General features: G+C 39.3%; 1 long non-coding RNA gene across 3 annotated transcripts in view; it reads left to right on the forward strand.

The window, feature by feature from the left end:
- Positions 1-551: 551 nt before the first annotated feature.
- LOC125317412 overlaps positions 552-20207 on the forward strand; it is a 123479-nt gene continuing 103823 nt past the window's right edge. Inside the window, exon 1 of one of the 3 annotated variants that reach the window (XR_007200067.1) lies at positions 552-1106. This is a non-coding gene — a long non-coding RNA (uncharacterized LOC125317412). Of the gene's footprint in view, positions 1107-10422; positions 10693-20207 lie in introns of those variants that run through there. The other 2 variants (XR_007200068.1, XR_007200069.1) reach the window with 2 other exon arrangements.

Below are 20207 nucleotides of genomic sequence, written 5' to 3' on the forward strand. Positions count from 1 at the left end.
TTCCTGTAGGTGAATTAACCTACCATCATAGTAAAAACGTGCTGGTAAAAGGTAAAAAGAGAAGAACAGTTGAAATCTAGAGGATGTTTTTGCACTGGCAAAAATATGAGAAGACTGGAAATGTGAGGGGTTTCAGCATGTTTCCTGGAGGAAGGTGATTGAGGTAGATGCAGTGGGTATAACCTGTAGGCAGAATTAGGCTGTAGGTGTTAATGATACCCTGGCAGTTTGAGGAGAGGCTGTCTCTCACCAGTTTAAATGCATCCTGTGTGAAAGGTGGACGCGCACGGTGTGGGATATGCAGCGATGTCAGCTTTCACCGCCACATGAGTGAGATGACTTTTAAGTGGGTACATCTATGGTTGGTGTAGACAGGGCACCACAAATGCACCAAGAACTCTGCTGTGGAGAACCAATAGAGAAGGGTTATGGCTGGTCCTGGGCGTGACAGAAGCTGCTTAATTTAGAACCATGAGAACATCCCTGTGTGCGAGGGATAAATATAGCTCCCAGCTTGGGAGGCATCGGGTTCGGAGCGGAAAGAAGACAGAGGCAATTGAGACAAATTCTGTGACTAGTATGGAAATATTTCTGCTGTCATTCCATTAACCTCAGGCACCAAATTACTTTCAGGGAGCACTGAGGGACTGTCACTTGGCAGTGTGTGTTTCTGCCAGGCAGCCACGGAGAGGGGAGCACTGCTGGGGGGGAGGTCCCTCCTCAGCTGCCTCCCCCCACACACTGTGCCTGGGAGGTGCTTCCACAGACTGGAAAGTGAAGTACTGAAGCATTTTGCTTTTCTCTTAAATTTACTCCTCTGTATTTCAACCGAGCACTGCAGATTTTTATCATCCTCCCTTTTTGTACATTTGTGAGAATAAATTATATCCTTCAGAGTTCTTTATTCTTTAAGTGTGGGAGGGCAGATCCTGTGGTCTGGTTCTGCCTCTTTTGTGTGACCTGTTGACTTTTGTGACTTGGAGTTAGGTCCCTGATGGAGTATTTGTTGCTAAGCTTCCTACCAGGATGCTGAGAGGCAGACAAGTCGTTGTCAGCTGTGTGGCCAGACACCCTGATATTGCTGCTTCGCTACTCACCTGTGCCAGGTAATGACCATTATCTGTCTCTTGGGCCTGGCAAAGAGCAATCCAGAATGCTTGCCAGAAGCAGTACAGCTCTCCAGCTTGGTTAATGGGTTGTAGAGTATTTTTTGTTTTAGGAGAAATGTATTCTGTTTCAAGGACTGTTCCCATAGCTTTGAAATATTTGTTACAGTTGTTTTGTTACAAATAAAGTTGTTTCATGCAAAGTGGTCTGGTGTTAGAGTCAAAATCCATACCTCTGCAGTCGAATCCAGATCTACCCAAAGCTGATTACAAAGATGATAAATCAGTCATGAACATTTTTTTTTTTTTTCATGATGCTACGTGTAGCTGCCATGCAGGCATGAAGAGATGTTACTATTCCAGACCTGATGAGCAGGCATTGAATTGCACTTTGAGAAATTTACTTTTGGATGAAGGTGTCTTTGACTCTTTAGAGCTGGCATGCTGTGTGAGGTGTGAAAATACAAGATAGTGAAAATACGAGATGTTCCTCAGACGACTGACTGAGGAAGGAAAAACTGTTTTTTTAAAAAAAATCACAAATATAATGAAACTTCTAAGACATGACAGCAGAGGGAGCCATTGAGATTTGGTTTATTTGGTTCTATTTTAAAGGGGAGGGAAAAAAGGGACTTCAAGTTACGGAGCACTTTTCCCCTTCACATTTAATTGAATTAGAATGTGGGGGGAGAGGGGGGAAATCCATGCTGGTTCAATACATTTTACACTAGTGCCACTTGTGGTATTGAGATGCTTCCAGATATTTGATTATTTTAGTGTTCTGGGCGCCTTCCTAAAGAAGTTCTGTGCAGCATGTGTCAAATGCATGAAGTCTCCACCAGAATGTGGCGTGTTGTTTTTTAAAATCTGTGCTCTGAATCCATGTTATTTTTAAGCTGTATTTATTACTGGCCTCATTTTTTATGTCTGCTGATATTTCTTTCTACTGTTTTGTGTTTATTTCAGTCTGTATACCCCCATATGTTTGCACAGTGCCTGAAGCTGTGTGGGCTTTGCAAGAACGTTAACAGAAGTTCCCAAAAGAAAGCTATGTGTGCACAAAATGTGTTTCCGTATTTTCAGAAATCTTGTTAACAGATAGGCTGGCGCAATTGGCTAAGAAGAAAAAAGAGTTTAAATTCTTGTTATTGACTCTCCCCCTTACCTGCTAGAAACCACAACAAAAAAAAATGATAGCTCACCGTGCTACACGGTGTCGCCACAAACACTGTGGCACGTGGTCCCTGAATCAAATGGTGCAGCACAAACTGTGGTGTGGGAGGAGAAAGTGGAGGGGGGAAGATGAAGTGAGCTGCCTACAGCAGATCGATGCCGGTTTAGATTTTACTCCAGGCATCATAGTTGCTGTAAAACAGAGCTAGGTGATAATGTTTGCATTAGCACCATTATTTGCCACACTTACTGCATTTATTTTGCATCAGGACTCTGCTATCATGCAATACCTGATACCTAATTTTGAACAGCAGCAGTAAGAGTTTCACACTACCCTTCATGAAGATTCCCAAGTAGTTACATCCTGAATGCCCATCAGTCTTTAGAAGTACCTATCCTTCTTCAGTTCACAGGTGTGGTGGGGTTTTTTGTGTTTTGGCATTTTTTTTTGTTTGTTTTTGTGGTTGGTTTTATTTTGGGTTTTTTTGGGGGGTTTTTTTGGTTTGTTTTTTGTGTTTTGGGGTGGGTTTTTTGTTTGTTTTTGTTGGTTTTTTTGGTTTTGTTTTTTTTGGTGAAAACATATAAGATCCAATGCTAATTTAATGTTTGAACACTCCTCATGTACTTGAGAAGAGATTTTATTTTCATTCTTATCTTAGTATCTCACCTTCACAATCGTTCTGGTATACTTCTAGAGCCGCTGAATCCTTGTTGACAAACACGGATATCAGAATGGTTCTTGGACCTCAACACACTTCTTTTTTTAACATTTGCCTATGTGGGCAGAGAGTATGCAGATTTGTCTTGTTATCAAAGGATGCTGAAGGTTTTCAGTTTTGGATATGAAGAGTAGAAATTGCTATGTCCTTTAAATGATGGCTCATAGCCATTTTTTCCCTGCACAAAATTCTGCATGAATCTGTCAGAGTTCAGTGCAGTTTATTTCTCTAATAGAGATAGATTTAACTGGAGGTTGTTAGTCATCTGTGGAAAGAGATTTAGCTGAAGACAAAAATGTGCTTGGAACCAAAGGCTATGTTCTCAGTTTAGCAAACCTAGACTCTTATAAATACAAACAAAAATGAGAGTCCTGAGACTAAATGCAAGTAGAAGTGAGACTTCATGGACATCCTAGAAGCCCTAACTGCAGCTAGACAGATTGATATTGTTTTCATGCTAGCATTGCTGCTTCTATACCACCTGTAGAACTAAATGTATCATGAGCAGGGACAGATTTGCTGACCCCATCACTTCTGTGTAATGGCCACCTCCTGGTATGTCAGTGCTGACACTAGTCCCAAAACACAGAAAACCTGATGGTAAACTAAGCTGTCAGAGGTTTTATAAATAATGTGAGCTCTTTGAAGTGCATTGTGTATTCAAATCTGCTGTTTGCAACTTCCAGGTCCATGGAAAGCCTTTGTGCAGTAGACAAGATGAAGTATGAGCTGCTGCACAGAGGTGGTGTGAAAAGAGGAGGGCTTTGAAGTCTTCTGCTTGCTGGTCTTAGAGAGTCCCTCTCTTAGAGTAACCTGTGCCTCTGTGGTGCTCTGATGTGTTGCATCTGCATCAGGGCAGCCAGGGTCCTGTTTATACCAGTTTCTGAGGTGCATTCAACCTCTTCCCTCTTCCCTTGATAAGGTTAGCTTCTCTGATGGCTGCTAATTGAGGTAAAAGATCTGCAGGAAGGGAAGAAATTAATACTTGCCATCAGAATTCCAATCAATTAATGAGATGTGTTTTGTTTGGTATGATCCTGCAATATTTCTGTACTCAGAAAAAATGATTGCTTTCTTTAGACAGAAATAATAAAAATTATTCTTGTTTTGATGGATCGATTAGTCCTTGGTCTAAACAGCAAAATGATGCTTCCAGGAAGAAATCTGTACATATAGATAGAGCTCTTAAAAGAAAACAGACAATTAAAAGCAAGATTCTTGGAATTTATAAAATCTTAGGTTACTATGAGTACGGCACTGACTTAAAAATAAAAGCACAGTCTTACTTTTTACCTGGATTTGGTTATTTCCTCTGAAATTGAAACATAAAAACATGGACTTGTTCTTGCTTTTGAATTTTTTAAAAAATTGAATTAATAATTAGTATCTTGAGATTAAGGCTTATCAAAATTTAGAGTAAAGAAGGATGAGTATTCTCTTCATTTTTTTAATTCAATAACTGCCACAGCAGTAACTTGATGGAATTTTGCATTGGACAGCAAGGAAGGAACAGTAAACTCCTGTCCTTTTAAAGACTGCTCCTTCTGAAATCTAATAGCAACAATTTCTCTGCTCTAGCAGATTTTCCACTGTTGTTCACTCAAACGGGTGTGCAAATTCTGGGGACATTAGTTTTTAGGTTAAAGAAATAGTAATTTTTTTTAACTGCACCCTAAGACCCTTTTGAATAAAAATTAAAATTTTACATTGTGTATAGTAATTACATTTTAAATCCTGTTATGCCAGCTAGTTCTTGAATTGAGATTATCAATGTTTTACTTAAATGTATAATGCCTGAATTTAAAGTATCATTTAAGAAGTGTATTTTATTTTTTCAGAAGGTCACTGAGACCTTTTATGAGTCATTACAGATATTCCTAATCTCCTTTATATTTTTATTTTGAAAATTTTCTAATGTTAATAAAATTACGTTTGCAAAACAAGAACTCTTTTTTTTTTCTTTAATCTTATATTGTATGTTTATGGCATGAGAGAGTGCTTTCAACTAAAACAACCTTCATGCCATCCTTATGGTTTGTTTTTCACTCTTGCTTCCACTCATTTATTCAAATTATCCATTTGTTGCTGGAAAGTTGGCCATGTTAGTGTCTTCCTAGAAAAATGATGGCCATTGTTCTTTGTTTATGAACGCTTACAGTTGATTTGAAACAGCTCCTGAGTTTAAAGTGCAGAAATCTACTAATCTGGGGTTATAGGAACTTGCAATTAATTTAAACATGGAAGTTAAAAAAGAAGTAAAAAAATGAGGAGAAAAGAAGGCTGAGGACTTTGGATTACTGTTTTTAACAATGTTTGGGTCAATATACAAGTTTCCAGTATGTGGGATATCAACCTCTCTTTAACTTCAGGAGTTTCTTTGCTATCATTCTTTCTTTTCTGCAATCTAATAATGACATTCTTAATTCCTAGACACAGCATCAAACGAAAGCTGGGGCACCCGGGCATATCTGTCCATTGTAATTACTTTCTTAAGTGTCTTTTGTTTTAGTGACGGGTTGATCTTCTGAAGTTCCAGCTGTCATGTAGTAATATACATGACAACATGGTATTATTAAATACCATAGCAACCTTCACCTTCCCAAATATACTTGTCCTTCCTTATTGCCATTCACATGTCTGGATAGTTCTCAGTTATGGATGCTGAAATGATGAAGTAGATGCGGAAACTCTGTCACCTCTTGCAAATGTAATGTCTGACCTTTATAGCTGTACTGTGCCTCTGGGGACCAGAAATAAACAACTCATCTTGTTGGCACTTCTATTCCTGTGGGAAGATGTACACTCATGAGATCATCAGGTTGAAGTCACTCTGTGAACTTTGACTACTTAACTGCTTATTAGGAAAGCATTAAAAAGAAACGACAAACCTAACAAACAACTGAGCAAGCTAGCTTGTGCCTGTGTTCGTTTGGAATAATATTGTTTGGTGTCATGCATGGAAGTACCAGCCCACTGCACAGTATGGTCCCTCATGGGAGCAGTCTCTGCTCTGTAAACTGTGGTCACTTATTGTGGATATTGAGCTGTGGCTGGCTGTTAACTGTTTGAGATAGATCTTCAAGCCTGAAATAGAATGTTCCTCTGATGGCTGGAGACCTGTGTTGCTCCTCAGGAAGGCTGAGATCTCCCCTGTGCCAGTGATATCAAAGGTTGCTGATGGCTGCAACTAATTTTTTATATTGTGCAACTTTAACGCTATTAAAGGAGGCTGATTGTTACTTCAGTGGCAGGTGAATGAAGTTTGGATCTGTTCACTCTCTCTGAGTCTAGTATTAGTTCCTTATTGAAATATTAGCTTGTTACCAAGTTTGTATTAATTTGATTCATTCTGGCTTCAAAGAATTATGATTGATTTTTTTTTTTTTTTTGCAACTGGATAATTTTATGACCATCTGTACATATAAAACAATGTGTAGGAATGAAGTTCTCAGTTAAATGGTTTTCCATTGGCCAAGCACAACATGATATTATTTACCTTCAGAAATTTATTTTCTTCCTCTGGTTAACTACAAACAGTAGGTCTAAACCAGTAACTACTGAGGAGTTTATCATGCATCTGATGTTAGTTATTACTGTTATGCTTGTAGTGAGAGATATCTCATATCATTTACTTGAAAAAGGATATGGATAATATACAGTTAGGATGGCTGCTTCCTAAATACTTTAACCAGGGACCTTTTACTAGTATAGTAAAACAATACTTTCCAAAAAGTGGGATAGAAGATCTCTAGTAAATTGTGTCACATTAGATATCAGGTTATGTGGTCCAATGGACAGAGTAGGAGTTGAAGTGTCATGAGATGCTGGTTTTACACTAGATTTGACATGGCATTATTACTTCACCATTTTAGGCCTTAGATTCTGAATGGGAGTAGCAATACCTCACAGTTTGGGGAGTGAGTTGATCCTTCTGAATGAAAAGTGTTAGAAATAAATAATCAACCAATAATCCACACTTGTCATGATGCTGATAAGGGTGTTAAAGAGTAATGTACTTAATCTAGAAAAGCCTTTTTAGTGTTTATTACACTTTTGAAACATAGAACGTAGTCTTGTTTTTCTATTAGGTATAGAGCTTAGGAGCCTGCGTGGGCAACAAATGAGACAGTACTCTCCATTACACCCACAATGTCTCCCAAAGTTATAAGAAGAAAAAGAAACTTCAGAAAGGAGAAGGAAAAAACATATTTTCACTCTTTCAAGTTTATAGTATTTGGAATATGGAAGAAAATGTCTGAGTTCCAAAGCATGTTATTTACCACACTCAAATTGGAGCTCAGGGGAACTTCAGAGGATGAACTGCTTAAAATATTATTCAACAGAAAGTGTAATAAAAAAATTAAAGATTAAAAGTTAGTCACAAATAATCAGAAAAACAAGGTTTTCCCCCAAAGCATATCTTTAAATATTAACTACACTAACTTTTGATCTTCACACTTAATTCAAATTCAGGATAGATTCCAGACCCAAACTGAAAGAAAATGCTGATATTTTTCCCCCCTCATTTGCAAGATCTCTGCTCAATGCCATATTGCTTGTTTACTTCTCTGTGATGCTCCATTTATCTAGTTATGTTCTATAACACATATGCTTTAATATTTTATCATGGGAGCTGGGCTCCTGGGCAAAGAGAAGGCTTCATCTCTTGAGATTGCCTAGATCATAGGCCAAAAAACTAAGCCATAGACGTGCTTTCCTCTGACTTGAATGTGAATGAATACTTCAGATTTCATTTTGGCATCAACTACCCACTCTACATGCTGCATGCTCTGTTTCCCTTGCTCACTCTCTGGCTGTCGATCTATCAGTGTTGATTTCAGCTCTTGGGTTTTCCCCTTCCCTCTTCACTTTCACTTCTCCAAAATCACTGGAAATCCCACCTGCTGTCATTTTATTTTCCAGTTCTCTGCTAGGCCATTTCCTGTCCTGCATCTCTCCCTTGTACTCCCTGCAAGCAACTCCCATTATCTCCCGATAATTTCTTCCTAGTTCCTAGCTGTGATAATACTGACTTTGACTACATCTCCTTTTTCCAAATCCAGACTAGTTTAGGCTTTTATTCTTCTGTTCCTTCTTTCCTTTTTTTTTTTTTTTTTTGGGCTTTTTTTCAGAGACTGGTGTTATTTCTATACTTCCAAACTTACTCTCTGTTGTCAGACCTTCTTCTTCCCAGTTACTCCCATCCCACGTGTGATATCTCTTCATGAATGGCCAACCATTAATTGAAGTTCCCAAAGGGTCTATATTTTTAATCTTTGCATTTATATAAATACAAAAGTTTTATTTTATGCATTCACATATATATATATATATATATATAAGGATAAATATAATGTATTAAAAGAAGACAAACTATCCTTTCTGTTATAAATTCACAGATCCACTTCCCATTTTTGTCTTCAAGGCAAGTCTGCTCTCCTACTTCCTTCAGACCTATAAAAGGCAGTATATTTTTGGGTATTGTCTTTGCCTCTCCTGCATCTTACAGCCAATTGCTGCAGATTTTTTCTGGTATTTCCAATCCAATTGTGCTGGTAACATTTTTTCTGATTTTCTGTGTCACGTATTATCTATTTTGGCTGGGAATTGCTGCCTTATTTTATTCAAATATGCAGGACACAGTTTTCAACTTTGTCAAGATTTTTTTCTTCCCCCAGGCCATTGCTAAGACTTTATCACTTCTTTAGCACATTGCACACAAACTTCGTTTCACAGCTTCTTCCCAGCCAACCCACAACTTCTTCCACTATGATGGTACCAACTTCTTCCTCTGAAGTAACCTAAGGTGCCAATTTCTTTCTGTCTTTTAATTTTCTTAAAAATACCATCACTCTCTTTTCATACTGCCATCTTATCTCTGTACCCTCCTTCAAAATCTGTATTTTCTCTCTGCCTTTTTACAATATTATTAGGTGATGTGAGCAGAAAGGCTGATGCTGACCAGAGGCAGGTAGCTCAACTCTTTGTCATCCCCCCACCATGACATGAGGTTCAGCTGGCTCTTATACTGCTGCCCAGTTTAAAGGAGTCATCCTTAAGTAGTGCCTGCTGCCCATGGCAAAGAATGAGGGCAGCTCGCTGCATTCTGTGATGTGAATCACACAGGCAGCTCAGAGAAACTTCTTGCTATCGCTGCCAGGATGATTCCTCCACTTGTGACTTCATGGTAACTTTTTCAGTTATCTTAGAAACTTTGTACATTCCTGTATTGTCCTGCTGCTAAAAGGAGTCCTGCTCCATAACCTAGTCTCCTAGATCTTGTCATAGCATGAATAGTACAGATGTGTCAATTTATAGATTAAAGTTTATAGGGTTGTAGTTTACAGATTAATGATTACAGAACAAAGATTTGATTGGTTTTTTGTTTGTTTCCTAAGGCACAATCTTGTTCTATTGAAAAATTCTGAAGACTCATTAAATCACAAAATCTACATTATTTCCTAAAAGAACATCACTGCCTTGGCAGTAAATTGCATGCTGTTATTGCTATTATTATTATTATTATTTTGTTCTATCTGCAGAGTTTAATTTTTAATTGAAAAATTTTAACCAGTTCTAGACCTGTGAAAGGTGCTCTGCTTTTTGGGCTGAGTTTTCAGAACTGAACATTTTTCCTTCTCATCAGTTAATCCTAAAGAAATTCACAGGAAAACTCACTGCTGGTGTTCCAATCTGTATTGATCAGCTGACCCACCCCACCCTTTGGCCAGGGAAAATGAAAAGATACTCACACTGTAAATTTTTTGTGTAAACTACATAGCACTTTGGCACTCAGAGGGGTGCCAGGAAGGTTTGTTGAGGTCTGTGCATGTATTGCTGTTGTGTGTCACTGAAGACTCCTCTGGATTTAATGGAAAACCTAAACTGACCAGCGAAAGGAAGAAAATGTTGTGGTGTATTGACTTTGCATTGTACTTTTCTTTTTGTTTCTTCTTTTGATTGCATAGATTAACTGTCCAAAAAAAAGTATTATCCAACGGGTCAGTGCTTTTTAAATGTCACCTGTAGATTCCCACCAGAGCCAGTGGAAGTTTTTACATTGTCTTTAACAAAGGAGCATTTCAGACTTGATTTTTCTTGTGGAAAGGTGAATCCTTTCAAAAAGGGAGCAATAATATTAATTAGTGCTGCTGATGCTGCCGGTGGAAGGGGATGTGCTTTCCAAGCTTGTGGTGTCTCCAGGTGAGCACATGTGCCTTGCTGCAGCCTTGGATCTTGCAAATACCTTACTTCCAGCCTCAACACTTCATAATTAAAAATACTACTAATGTTTCATTTCTCTTTTTTAGAATGGAATGTGTACCTTTCTGTTTGCCGGCAGATGGCAGTGGTGTAGGAGTGTTAAGCATGACCAGCAAAAAACCCAAGGGCTTTGCTACGGCTGTTTTCCGGCTGCTGTATACTCAGTCTCTTCCAGCTGCGAGGGGATTATGAGCCTTTTCTCCTTGGTCTGCATAAGTTGATTCATCTCATCAGCACTTTCTGATCAATTGATACATTTTTGAAAGCGTGTTTTTGGCAGTTGCTTTCTAGTGTGTGAAATGATACCATCTTGGGTATTGATGAAAATGGATGCTAATGAAATAAACAGAAGCACTTTTTACATGGCCCTTCCCTAGTGACACAGGAGCACTGAGCATCTTCAAGCCTTTTTTCCTCTTACAAATGGCCAGGTGAACATTTTCTGATTTGTATATTTGTCTTCTTAAAAATGTGTTTGCATCACAATGCAGGATTTGAAATCGACTTATTTTGGTAACTTTTAATTTCTAAGGAAGTGTTGCTCTGCATTTATCAGGAGTGGCTTTATTGGGGGGAGATATAATGAGCTGTTAACCCCTTGCTTGCATGAGTGGATATGGGTCTTGCTTCCATCTGCAGTCCTGGCTCCAGAGCCTCCTCCCACTCAGGTCAGGGCTGGAGGGGTGCCCGTTTCCACAGTGTGCTCTGCTGATGAGTCATGCCTTCCAATACACGGATGCAGAAGGTAAGTGTGTGTTTTGGTTTGACACTGAACCCCCTGCTCAACTGCTCTCTGAACCTGAATATACCTGCACTCTACAAGTTTACTGATTTTTGTATGTTAATTAAAAACAAATAACGTGCATTCAATGCAAGGCCAGAATTGTTTTCCTTTTGCAAGTGCCAGGCATCCCACTACCTTTTTTGTGCTTGAGCGTTTTCAGGATTCAGAATATTGAGTGTTTCTCTGCTTATGTCCCTGACAGCGGGATGATGCCTTAAGAGGCCTCCTAGAAACAGAGACTAGGCAGGAGTAAGGGAATAAAAGTAGGTATTTCTTTGAAAGGCCTTCAGAGGTACCCCCTGAGGAGCCAGAGGCTTTTGCCAAGATGGACCCCAAGATGGACGAGAGGTCACGAGTTCTTCACACTTTTATAGGTTTGGTTCATTTGCATATCAGAGTTAATTCTCCAATTAAAGCTTCAGTTTAATGATGTAATTCCCCTCAGCTTGCTCCCCTCCCAAAGGCTTTTGGTTTATACTTTTTGGGCCTAGGATGGTCTGAGTGTCCTTGAAGGGCAGGCTTTGTAATGTCTACCTAGCATGAGAGAGCAGAAGTTAACAGGCTACAAGAAACTTCAGAGTTACACACTAAGCAGTACAGAATTTGAAAAATATAAAAGTTAAAACCTAAGGCATCAGGGAGAGATGCAAGACTGACAGAATAGGGTGCCTTACAAATTTGGCTGTTGCTTCTGCTCTTCTCTTTATATCAGCTGAAGTCTGATATCATGGGGACTCTCTTTTATGTAACACTTTATTTCGTAAGTGCACCAAGTGTTTCTCAAAAACTCTTGAATTCAGCAGCTCAGCTTCACTACAGCCTGTCAGGAGCTAGCTGGCTTCCCAGTGGATGGAGGAAAGAGGCAGGTTGTCTCCAGTCATGACTGGAGTTTTAAGAAAATTGAAACAACTCCCAGAGGCTCTTTTGGTTTTGTTGTGCAAAGAAGTTTAAAACCACTTGTCTCTATACTTTGCATTTAGACTTTTGCTGCAAGCTTTTTGGTCAGATGACTAAATTTAGGTGATATAGATCTCTACCACAGCTAGGATTTTGAGTGAAGAAAATTAACTTGTGTAGCTATTCTTCATAGTTCTAGAATTAATTTGGAAAAAAACTCGTTCGAGAAAGAATTTGAGTGTCAAGTAGTTGTATAAATAATCGACTGAAGTTGGATGTTTTGCACAGAATTATCAGTCTGGAGAAAAGCATGAAAAAAGTGGAGAAACTGCTAACTGTAGATCAACAGTGTGCTAGTGCAGATTTCTCTGTAATAAATCCTAGCCTAACCCCATTATCTGACAGAATTGTAGTAAGTATATAAATATAATTTACTTTTAAGTGTAATTAAATATGAGACAAAATGATTCTAAGAGACTCCATATTAGCAATGACAGCCTTAATTTTATTGTATTTTAATGTATTTTCCTTATTCCCTGGGTTGGCTTTTCATAGCAATACAAATCATGGCCCTGCTATATGGCCACAAGATTTAAGCAAAGGGCAGCCCACAGAGGGGCTATTGAATCTCTGGTCCTACTGCTTACTGGCATCTGAAACTTAAGAAGCTGTGGTTACTTCCATTGTTTTTAAACTTCTATCATGTTTAGATAGGCAGTGCTAAGTACCAGCTGATATAAAAATTGCTTTGGTCTTAAATTCAGAATCTTTATTGAGAAAGGATTTTTCCATTACATTCTTTTTCATTTACCTGAGGAGCAAGAGGGACCAGAAAGCCTATTGTCAACTATCACTTATCAACTAAAGCCAAGTATGTAATTGCTTATGTATTGTGAATTTTATATAGATCACTGGCCTTTCTGGAATATGCAATAATTAGGATTTTCTACTTATTTTGGTGTTTCATGTAGGAAGCATGTGGAGGAATTCTGTCTTCCACTTGGTAGCCTGCAGGTCATTTTATGCTTCAAAATAATTGAAAATAGGTAGAAAAATGAGACGTCATCAAAGATTAAATTAGTTCTTAAAGGAAAAAAATTAGTTCTCAAATACACATCGTGATTTGGTGGTTGTTTGTAAGCACTGAGTACACTGGGGTTCTGGGATGGGGATACAGAATATTACTGCAATACAAATAAAGACTGCTCACATTTTAATGATTTAACATAGTGCTCACGGGGCCAGCGAGCTGCATCAGTCAATGCTTTCTGTAAATACCAAAAACTGTTCATGTGAATAATCAACATGCTTACGTAGTTCCAATATTGTTTGCTTTGTACAATACCTTTTAATTTTTGATGATGCTGCCATTTTGAGAGAGAATTTATGTAGTGTATTACAGAGGTGATATGTTGTACTTAAGGTGAAAATGGGCTCACTGTATCCAAGATGAAATAAGAATTTGAGCATCATTTCTCTACTCTCTATTAAAACCTATCAATGAATAAAAAAGGAGGTACATGTTTGCCCATGGAAGAATATATGTGTCTCACAAAAATGCAAACATCCTTAGTCCCCACTCCCATGAAGACAATAGGGGTGGAGGGGGGATAGGGATTGTACTTTTTCAATCTTGTTGGGTGAAAATGATATGCAAAGTTCAAATCCAAAGGAAAATAGTTAACAGGTGTAGAAAGTTAGGGTAGTAGAGGGAAGAGTAATAACCTGTGTGACTGGTTTTGTGCTTATTTCATCTCTGCCTGTCAGGAGCAGTGAGGTCTTACACTACCCAAGTCAGTGAAGGGGCTGGAGGGGGCTGGTGCTATGTGACTAGAGGAGCTGGGACAGGGAAGCAGGGAGAGGGAAAAATCTTGGCTGCTGTTAGAAGCATTAGCAAGCAGCCTGTCAAAAGCATGGTGAAAAGAAATGGGTAACATGGCAAATAAAGGCAGATGTGCCTGCAATGGTAGGCAACCTTTTCAGTGACAAGAAGTGCCCTCACACCAGCAGCACCGGGGTCACGCTCTCCGGGGTCCCACAGGGACAGGGCAACATACAGGCACCATCAGAAAGAGAGCCCCATTTCCTCTCTAGGTGTTGTGCAAACACACAGTATCTCAGATACCTGTTGAAATTTTGTTCTTGCAATGTAGTTACTGCTGCATGAGACATACTCATGATTTGTGAAGGAGAGGGAACTTAGACAGGTAATGTTGCTATATACTTTGTGTCCTCTTGATGGAAACCAGATTTTTATGAATCCAGTGATGTTTTGGAATGCAGTAAACTCTACTAGAATATGATTTTTATGGTTACCAGAAACGCCATAACATTTCAGGGTACTAGTTTCTGTGGATAGATTTATATGATTAAAAAAATCTTTGAGGAGAACAGATGTGAACAGTGGAACCAAATGAGAGCATGTATTTCTCACATCTGTCCCTTTAATTTTCTGCATTTTTGTGGCTCTGTCTGGAATTGTGGGATGCTATATCTGTCATATGCCAACAGATGGCACCATTATAAGTCCATTTTTAAAGATCGAAATAACCAACCTCTCAGCTGCTCCAAATTTAGTCAGAAAAAAAAAAGTAAAAAATTAATTGCATCTTTCTATGGATGTAAAATAATTTTGTGTGCTAGTTAAAAACACATCAAACTGCCCTAGAAAATCCTCACCAAACCCCCACAATCACAGGTACAGTTCCTTCTTTTTTAATAATTCTTCCAACACCTCCTGCATTTCTTTCTTTTGCATACTTTACATTAAATTTAATATTCACTGTTGTTTGACCTGGTTTTATTATGTTACCCTTTCATGAGTAGGTATGAAACAATGTTTGGTGATGTTTCCTAAGCCTTTTGAGATCCCAGAAGTAATAAAACTTTAAGATAGATAGACATCTCAGAAAGAGAGCCCCATGTAGATAGACACCTCAGGTGTTTTCTATTGGTTCCTTTAATATGTTTGTATAATACTTTATCAGAAGCAGCAACAGCAACACAGAAGTCACAGGGTGAAACCCCATTGTTTCACATTATACAGAAATCTGATGAGATGAGCCATTGATCCTGATAGCTTAAATATGACGCTTTGCAATAAATAATGCTGAATGGGATTCAGACCGAGCCGTCCCAGTTTCTGAATAAAGCGTTTGCTTGGCTGGCTGCAGCTCCCTCACTCGCATCACTGAGCCATGCATGCTGCATTGATGGGTTGGGAGGCTCATGGCAGCTCCTCCGGCCTGCTCAGCAATTCAGAGAGTGACGCCAGGGGGTAGCACAGCAGTGCTGGGTGATGAAATGAGGTGGAAAGTGAAGATATCTCAGGAGGAAGACCTTAAAGTGTTGTGGTAGAGGTGCAACCTAATTGGGCAAAATCCTTAGGGGATCACCATCTTGCTTGAAATCGTGTCTCCTTCAGACCTTATTGATTTTTTTTCTACATGTGTATAGTTTTAAAATGTATATTGTAGACCCAGCAGTTCTACTTTTTAGTGTATTATTCTAATTTAAAGTATCTTAATTGAAACAAAATATTTGTCAGGTATACATCCTTCTTCCGGTTTTTAAAAATACTGTTCCTTGAAATTAAATTTGTGAGCAATCAGTCTGTAGGGATAATCTGCAAAAAATCCAAGCTGTAGGCAGTCAGAAATAGGGGCAGTACCGAGAGCAGGGACAGGCTGTGGATAGGGGTAGGAGTGTTGCTGGTGGATTGGCTCCTTCAGGCTAAACTTTATGTATTAATACAGGTGGTGTTTCCTCATCTTCAGGTGGGTATGTACACAAGAAAGGTGTTTGTTTGAGGTGACATTTTTTACCAAGAGATTCTGAACACTTAAAGGTGAAAAATCCTTTACAAATATGGATGATTATTGCTATTATTGCACTTGTTATTATGATGCATATGTAAATGTCGGCACCTACTTAGAGTTCTACAGCACAATATCCTTGAACTGAAGAGTTCAAAGAATGTAATCCAGGCAGGACTCTTGATTTTTCCACAAAGCAAAGACTAATGACACCACTGTAATTTGGCTTTAGGCCAAAACCTGTTGCCTTTCATAATTAATTGGCTTGTTAGCTCATGGAGAAGAATGCATATAGGTTGTGCTAAATGGTGTCAAGTCATTCTTAGAAGGCGGCACACTGCACCTCAAGGGTCTGCTCTTGAACTTTTTCTTCATCACTATCAGGCAAGTCAGCAGAAGAAGTACTGTGTATTTTTGATGGTTAGGGCATCTGTGATAGCAACTGCTTTTCTTCCTGCTGAATCTTAAATCCAGTTTCCTTCAAATATGAACCACTGGCAGAGATACTGCCCGGACTGTGTAGCTGGCTTTGGAAATGTATTACACTTAGATATTAGCTATTTCACCCACTGTATCTCAGTAGGAGCTACGGGAAGCAGCTCTGTGGTGTGCCCCACACTGCCTCTGGGCTCTACATTTCTGCCACGTCCCACTTATGTCCTGAGATGGTGCATTCCTGTACTGCTCTCCTGTGGTCTAGTTCATACCCATTAGGCGACCAACAAAGTCACCCTGCTTCTCTTCAGCTGGATTACCCTGTAAAGTAAAGTTAATACCTGGAAGTGAGAAAGGATAGTGCCTCTGACTATGTGCTTGAGGACCAAGAAGAGGAGAGCACCCAGGTTCCCTGGCTTCATAAAATATGTCCTGCAAGTGCCCATTTCTGGGTGCTGGCTTATGTTTCTAGCATCTGGGGGAAAGTTGCTGTGTTTCACCAGAGAACTCTCTCATTCCATTGTGTATTTGATGAGCTGTATCTTGGATTTTGTTTGAAAGTGTCAGTTTAGAAGAGAGGCTGTGGGATCTATCTATGACTATCGAGCATCAACAGGGCAATTTCTGGGTGGCCTGAGGAAACAACCAGCCTCCTGAAAAACCCACAGGCTCTGCAGCTGCTCACAAAGGTGTTGACCTCAGCCTTGTGGAAGCAGTGGTTCAACTTCATAAAAAGCCTGTTTCTGATTTATTTCAGGAGCAGTGCATGATTATTTTAGTCTATGAGACCCCATGCAGTGTGGGATTTGGCCCTTTTAGAAAATATCTGGAGCTACTGCTCTGACATGGGACTGCCCCTGAGGAAACTTGCAATTTGTGAAGTATAAAGGACCAAAGAAAATTGATTTATCCTGGCAGGTGCCAAGAATGAGATCTGTTCTCTGTGGCACCCTTCAAAAGACTCACTGGGAGACTGTGAGGAAAGGTTACCTGTGAGGGAAAAAATTGTGGGTGAGCACTGAGCTTTGTGGCATTTAATTTAGAAATTGCAGTGCCTAGAAATCGACTCTGTTCTGCGTATTAGAAGATGTTTTACTACTGTATTTTGTCTGTTAGTTTTGGTGGCTTTCTGGGCTCAAATACTGTGTGCACTGGAAGACAGAGGGATGCGGACACGGCTCTTGCTGCTGTGACATGGTACTTGCATGTGGACCACGCTATGGAGAAGTTACTGGTAAATCTGTGATGAAACTGCACCTGAATGTCTGAGTTGTACCAAAGAGACTTCCAGAGGTTGTATATGGAACAACCCAAATCAATTAAGTAACCTTTCATCAAAGCCCTTTTACTTGTTAGATTTCTTAGTTGCTACTTTTTAGCCCTTCACCCATGACAGAAAGAAGGCATCTTATCTCAACCAGGTGTCTTGATAATATATGTATATAAATAATGCTGAAGTGCACCAATAGTCATGTGAAGAGACCTGTAAGCCATGATAGCAATGTCACCTCAACTTACAGGATACAGACTGTAGATTTATGCAAGTATTTAATAGTGGCTTGCCAAGAGAATCGGTACTCTTTTCAAAAGGAATCTTTCTTTGTGTCTTTTGATATTTAAAGAGCTATAATTACAATGGCAAAGCTTTGAATTCTTTTTTTTTTTGCCGTCCTCTTTTACACATTAATTTATGGACCAATCCAACATTACAGACAAGCTAATGAAAGAACCACACACTCCCTTTATAATTTTTTCTTCTTTTTACAGTTTCACTTGTGTGGATGAATGCAAAATAGTTAATGCTATAAATAAGTTTAATGATGTATCTCTTCTCTCAATTGCTGGTTGTTGATGCTGCAGTCCTGCATAATAGGAAAAGAAAAGAACTGAATTGAAGTCTTTGTCTCTTTCTTTCTCATGCTCCGAAAGGTTCTTCCAGCTACTAAACACAAGTATTGCTCTCTTAGTTCTATTCTATATATTTAAAGTTCTCAACATGATTACCTCATCACTTCCCTTCCACTCCCTATTTTGGTATTTTTAGCTTTGCGAAAATATCAAAATTACATAAGGCAATTTGCTTCAGCAAAATCAGCAAAATCTGGTAACCTCCTATGAAATGATGTCTTTTCAGCTGGTCAGGGTTAGTGGTGAACAGCAGCAGGTATAAAGAGGGAGGAAATTCCCTCTGAGAGACTTTTACTACTGTCTCATGCAGCATCCACATGCTGTCAGACATATTGTGGGGAAGCCTGGGACTAGCACTTTTCAGGACTGAGAGTGACATTCAGCCCTGAGCAGCAAAGACTGTGCTTCTTCAAGGTCAAGAGTTTAATAAAAATCTTGTTGGCACCTAAATTGGGGAATGCCTGGATTGTGTTTCAGACTTTTAAAATAGAGCTTCTTAGTCTATGTGCATTCCCCTGCTAACAGGACCACACAGCTTCCAGGTTTTTTCTTTGCTTAGACTGGAGCATAGAACAAGCCTATATTTGCCTTGAAACATGGAAAGTAGGACTTCTACAGTTCCTAAATGGTAATGTGGAAAGCTATAAATAACTCGCATAAAACTAAAGTTAGCATCAATAACTGTAATGGTGTTGATAGGACACGTGCTCTCTATTCAGGGAAAATAGTACTTTGATCAGACAGCCTACAAGGATAACAAAGCAGTTGATCTCATCCATCTCACATTTTTGCAGCAGATTTGGGCATGATCTACCTCTGATGGCCATCTTGAGAGCTGGGAGGTAATTCCCACATAAGGGACATCTGCCAAGTGAAAGGTCTAATTGTGCTCTTTTATCTAAACAGGCAACAATACCATAAAATATATTCCAGGATACCTTTGAAAGCAATGAGCTGTTTTCACAAAGGATTGCAAAAGATATGGATTGCCCAGGGACCTGCCTGTCTGTCTGCAATGCAGATGCAGTGGTGTGACAGTCTCTATCTTGAAAGGTTCAGGAAGAATACAAACTTTGGGATTGGGTCTGCAAGATACTGTGGAACCAGTGTGTAGCATCATGGCAAGTGCAACATAACATGGTTCTTCACCCTTACCTCAAGGACCTGGGCTGACAGAAATGAGCTGTGTCCCTTTAGACAGGCATCCCATCTGGTTCTCTTGAGGTGCAAGTAGATAGTTTGTGCTAATCTCAAGAGAGATTTCAAAATCTTAGGGTGCCTTGGTTAGATAAAAAGTATTTAAAAGGGACCAGTGAGTGAAACTTAAAACTACTATCCTTGAAGTGGTCCAGGTGGATCCTGGAGACTATTCCATATTGTTACCCACTCTCCCTCTTTCCTTTGTTCCATTGCTAATTAATTCTCTTTTTGTAGTGTAGGATAGCTCCTATGGCAAGGGTGGAGGATGCCTCAACCCCTGTTGACTTGGAGAGCAATGCTCTGAATTTAACACATAAACCTGCAGAGTGAATGCAACTTAGCATCACTGAGCAGTTTCACAAAATAGGGCTTGTTTTCTTTCCTGTTTTCTCATACTACAGTGTTTTAGAAATAGAGAAGAGCTGTGCTCTGTAAGGAAAGAAGGGAGATGCCTCGTCCCCAACGTGGGTTCTGGACTGTTGATTGTGGGTGAAGCATGGTACTAAAGACCATGCAATGGGCAGAGTTGATGTAGTGGAATGCCCTTCATGGTCTTTGAGTATGTGTATATTTGGTTCAGGATTCATGAACTAGACAGCTAAATACTGTCTGCCTTTTTTTTGGGCCTGCCTTGAAAGGATGAAGCATGAAACAGAAAAATAAGAAGCCTGTCAAAAAAAGCTGGTTGGATCTTGGAAAAATGCCAAAAGAAAACTCAGATTTCTTGACCTTCTTTGTATGTTGTTCAGACCCAAGATACTGGAGGTTCTTGGCCAAAAACATCAAACTGTGCTATTTGAATCCTTCTGACATTGATGAAACTCTAGCAGAAAAGACTTAGAAGCACTGCAAAATGGCCAAGAAGGAAGACCCAGGGAACTACAGGCCAAACCTTGCCTTGGTCCCC

This window comes from Corvus hawaiiensis, chromosome 26 (genome assembly GCF_020740725.1).
Source record: "Corvus hawaiiensis isolate bCorHaw1 chromosome 26, bCorHaw1.pri.cur, whole genome shotgun sequence".
Lineage (NCBI taxonomy): Eukaryota > Metazoa > Chordata > Aves > Passeriformes > Corvidae > Corvus > Corvus hawaiiensis.